Below are 4,926 nucleotides of genomic sequence, written 5' to 3' on the forward strand. Positions count from 1 at the left end.
ATAAGCTTCGGAGCGCATTCATACTCTCTGCATTGTTTTGCTAATTCACTGCTGATGGCGCCCTTTAGGGATCTTTTGTTCTCTCGAAGCCGTTCGTTCAAACAGCGCCCGGTTTGACCAATGTATGTGCGTCCGCATGACAGAGGTATTTCATAAACCCCGCTTTTCACACATTTCACAAGTTTTTTTCATGTGTTTTTTCTTGCACTGATTTTTTTCTTTGCTTGCTGTTGACTGTGGCGTACAGGCTCCTTAACTTTTTGGGTGCTGACATGAGCACTTTTACACCAGCTCTTGCTCTTACCCTTTTGAGACTGTGGGAAATGCCATTAATGCAAGGAATGACCGCGTACGGCTTCCTTTACTCTGATGTTGTTGTGACATATTTTCTGCCTCTAGGTGCTTGCAGAATCCTTTCTGCGACACTGGATAGCAGTCTCGACGGGCAACCTGCTGCTTTCAGCCGACGGTTCTGGGCGTCAAAACTGCCTTGAACCCCATGATGACAGGATCTCGTTAATGCAGCTCTCATTGCTGTTTTTTCTACCCCCGCTTGATGATCTTGGAGTGCGCAGATGGGTAGGGGAGCAGTCCCTTCTAGCTTCGTGGTCCGTACCACCAGCATATGTGAGTGCCTAGAAAGGCTAGCGTCAAGTCAAGAAATTGCATAACGTTGTTTTCTGGGAGTTCACTTGTTATTTCTAGTCCTAATTATTCTAGTCCTTGTGGTCCTTAGCAAATGTAGCCGTGAGGGTCGCATTGACGTGATCCTGTCATCATAAAGTTCGAGGAAGTTTTGACGCCCAGAACAGTTGGCAGAAAGCAGCAGTTTACCCGACGAGACTTCTATCCAGTGTCGCAGAAGGGATTCTGCAAGCAATTAGAGGCAGAAAATATGTCACAACCACATCAGAAGAAAGGAAGCCGTACGCAGTCATTCCTTACATTAATGGCATTTTCCACAGTCTCAGGAAGGTAGGCGCAAGAGCTGGTGTAAAAGTGCTCATGTCAGGATCAAACAAATTAAGAAGCCTGTGCGCCAAAGTGAACAGCGAGCAAAGAAAAATCAGTGCAAGAAAAAGCACCGGAAAAAAACGTGTGAAATGTGTGAAAAGCGAGATTAAGGAAATACCTCTGTCATGCGGACGCACCTACATTGGTCAAACAGAGCACTGTTTGAATGAATGGCTTCGAGAGCACGAAATATCCCTAAAGGGCGCCATGAGCAGTGAATCAGCAAAACATTGCAGAGAGCATGAATGCGCTCCGCAGCTGATCAACACAATGGTCATCCCGTCGTATTTTAATCATTGTACCAGGGAGATTGAAGAAGACTTTAACATCGGGCAAAAGAGCGACCTATATGCTTCAGCATACATTCGATAGCATTTCGTGACAGCGAAATTGATTATCTGCGTGCGTTGTCCTAATATTTTACCATGAGTACATCTTATGCGTTTGTCATGCTTCTGTTTTTTCCTTATTGCACAAGGAAGATATATGTATATATACGATCGAACGTGGATTAATAATCTGGTTGTTAGTCAGCGTTGATTCCAGCCTCTCTCTCTTTTGTTTTGTGCTGCGGTGCTGCCGCCACAAGAACATGAAATGTGCTAGAATTTTACACAGAAAGAAAAAAATTATTCAAAAAGTCGCCCGATCCCGCCCATATGACAGAAAATAACGGCGCAATACAGATGTAATTTCATTTTATTAGATGCGCTCTTTGCATTTGAATGAATACAAACAGGAGACGCATATGTATGCACCGTTTAACACGCAATGTACGGAGCACTACGACACCAGCAAATATTAATGGCTAAATTTTCTCTAGCTCTGAGAAATCTGAAAAATTGGAGCAATAACAACATAATAAAGGCTTAAAGTTGATGCACCTTAAGCAAACATTCTAAAGGATACAAAAGCATACATGCACACGCAAAAGCAAACGCAGGTAAAGAGCAACCTGGGTGTCAAAAGAAAAGACGACATGGGCCTACGATACAGATACGCGGTTTCAGGTTACGGATATTCTGGAGGGTGAAACCTATATATATATATATATATATATATATATATATATATATATATATATATATATATATATATATATATATATATATATATATATATATATTAGCAGACAAGGTAAGGGAAATGAGGGGCTCGTTTGACAAACATATTCAGGAAGCCAACAGTCACCGAAACCAAGGAGCATAGGGGAGAGTTTTTAATCTTTTTTTAGTTTATTTGTAGTGCCAATCAATCGGTTTAAAGAAAATTACTTATAAAGCAGCAGAAAAACAACCATGCCGCCGGTGGGATCCGAACCCACGACCTCCGAATATCCCGTCCGGTGCTCTTACCAACTGAGCTACGGCGACGCCTGTCCAATCTGCTGCTTTCGTGGGTATTTATGTTTACTGCGTGTAAGCGAACCTTGAGAGTGTTCACCAGCGCCACCCTCGACCATAGCGGTGGACGTAGCACGTCCTGTAATACCGCGAGTGTGACGTAGAACGTCATCTAACGGCGAGGGAGGAAACTGTGCGAGAGCCATCTTATGCTACCTATGGCAACAAGACTGCCAGAACCGAGACCCCCGTTAGGCTATTAGCAGACAAGGTAAGGGAAATGAGGGGCTCGTTTGACAAACATATTAAGGAAGCCAACAGTCACCGAAACCAAGGGGCATAGGGGAGAGTTTTTAATCTTTTTTTATTTTATGTGTTGTGCCAATCAATCGGTTTAAAGAAAATTACTTATAAAGCAGCAGAAAAAAACAACCATGTCGCCGGTGGGATCCGAACCCACGACCTCCGAATATCGCGTCCGGTGCTCTTACCAACTGAGCTACGGCGACGGCTGTCCAATCTGCTGCTTTCATGGGTATTTATGTTTACTGCGTGTAAGCGAACCTTGAGAGTGTTCACCAGCGCTCTTCCGAGGCCTTAAATGGGAACAGTTGGGGATAAGAGTAAAAAGAGAATACCTAAATAATCGGCGATTCGCTGATGGCATCGCAGAAAACCAACGTAATGTTCAAAAGTCTAGCAAGAAAACAGCAGTTCACAATTGTCAACGAGGTGCTGGGAAGGGTAAAGGAATACGTCTTGTTAGGGCAGGTAGTGACAACCGATCCGGATCATGACACTGAAGTAACTGGAAGGAAAAAAATGAGGCGGAGCGCATATGGCATGTTCTCTCAGATCATTAGTATTAGGTTACCGATATTCCTCCAGAGAAAAGTGTACACCAGCTGTACCTTACCGGTACTCACCTACGGGGCAGAAACGCGGAGGCTAACGAAAAGGGGTCAGCTCAAGTTACGGACAGCACTGCGAGCCATGGAAAGGAAAATGATAGGTGTAACGTTAAGAGACTGGAAGCGGCCAAAATGGGTGAGGAAACAAACGCGTGTTAATGACATCCTAGTCGAAATCAAGAGGAATAAGTGGGCTTTGGCAGGGCATGTACTGCGAAGACAAGATAACCGCTGGTCCTTAAGGGTAACGAAGGTCATTCCAAGACAAGGCAAGCGTAGCAGAGGGCGGCAGAAGGTTAGGTGGGTGGATGAGATTAGGGATTTTGCAGGCATAGGGTGGGCGCAGCCGGCAAACGACAGGGTTAATTGGAGAGACATGAGAGGCCTTTGCCGTGCAGTGGATGTAGTCAGGCTGATGATGATGATGATTCTCAGCGTTCTCAACATCTTCTTGTGTCCAGTGTGTCTGGGTGTGTATCTTTGTTTTCTTATTCAGTGCATGGATCACTTGCATCAGACACTGTTTTTGTTACTCTTTACAGTTGTTTCATGGCGGCTAAGGAGTCTGTATAGATAGGAGTTTCTCTTTTAGACTATCTCTTTGGTTACTGCCTCCATAGCATCGCGGATTGCATAGAGTTTCATCACAAGCGGACCAGGATGGTCTGATACGTGTTCACGATGTACCTTTAGCTTCGTGTGTTGGGCTAGTGGCTGCTGTTTTACCGCCCGTTTGTTTATTCGACGCGTCCGTATGTTTCGTACGTTCGTATGTTTCAGGGAATACATCAAACAGCCGTCGAACTCTCGGCTTATCTTTATGACAACGTTTAGTCGTCTTGTTTGTCGTAATATTCCAGAATTACCATGCAGGGGGTCAGCCATTGTAGGTGTTTGCACTTTCACCGCATTGTACAAGGATGTTATCAGCAAAACGTACTTTCCCTTCATGTCTCTTGTTGCCTCTCGTTGATCAATTATTTCTTGCTGTGTATTCATCTGTGCAAATTGCTGTAGTATGAGATTAGGGTAAGTTTTGGGAATGTCGTGATGGCGCGCATTGCGTTCCTATTTATTTTTTCTAACAGCGCCCATTGTCGCTTCGTCAGAGTCTGGAACTGGCCATGGTAGAGCATCCTAGACTTGAGCACCAATTGTAAAAAATGTAGAGGTCTTGCCATCCCCGTTCGGGCTCCTCCTCCCCAAGACAAAATGCGTTTGAACAGACACAAGGAATTCGCTGCTGTTTTTTCATGTCATGGAGCCTTTGTGTTCCTTTTCCAGATTTATGTATGTCTAGGCCAAGGACTCTCAACTCATCTACCTCTTGTAATGAGTGATTTCCAATCTTTAGCGTGACTATTTATTGCTAATTGCTTTCTTCCATTCTTTTTGGCAAGATGAATGTAGATGGATGCATGCAGTGACAGTTCCAGGCCTGCATCATGGACATACTCAGCTAATATATATAAGGCCTCTTGCAGGTAAAATTATGTGTCTCAAGCTGTTTACCACTGGGCCAAATCGTAGCATTGTCTGCGTAAATAATGAGCTGTACCTCTGGTATTTCAGCCAATTTCTACGCCAATAGAATGAATGCATTATTAAATAGCAAAGGTGCTAAACGTGAACCTTGTGGCACGTCTCTATTTGAGGTG

General features: G+C 44.1%; 2 non-coding genes across 2 annotated transcripts; both read right to left on the reverse strand.

The window, feature by feature from the left end:
- Window positions 1–2,313: 2,313 nt before the first annotated feature.
- Window positions 2,314–2,387, reverse strand: TRNAS-GGA (transfer RNA serine (anticodon GGA)). The gene has a single exon. It is a non-coding gene; the product is annotated as a tRNA-Ser (tRNA).
- Window positions 2,388–2,792: 405 nt separating this feature from the next.
- TRNAS-CGA (transfer RNA serine (anticodon CGA)) lies at window positions 2,793–2,866 on the reverse strand. The gene has a single exon. It is a non-coding gene; the product is annotated as a tRNA-Ser (tRNA).
- Between the last annotated feature and the right edge of the window lie 2,060 nt (window positions 2,867–4,926).

Source organism: Amblyomma americanum, chromosome 9 (assembly GCF_052857255.1).
Source record: "Amblyomma americanum isolate KBUSLIRL-KWMA chromosome 9, ASM5285725v1, whole genome shotgun sequence".
In the NCBI taxonomy this organism is placed as follows: Eukaryota; Metazoa; Arthropoda; class Arachnida; order Ixodida; family Ixodidae; genus Amblyomma; species Amblyomma americanum.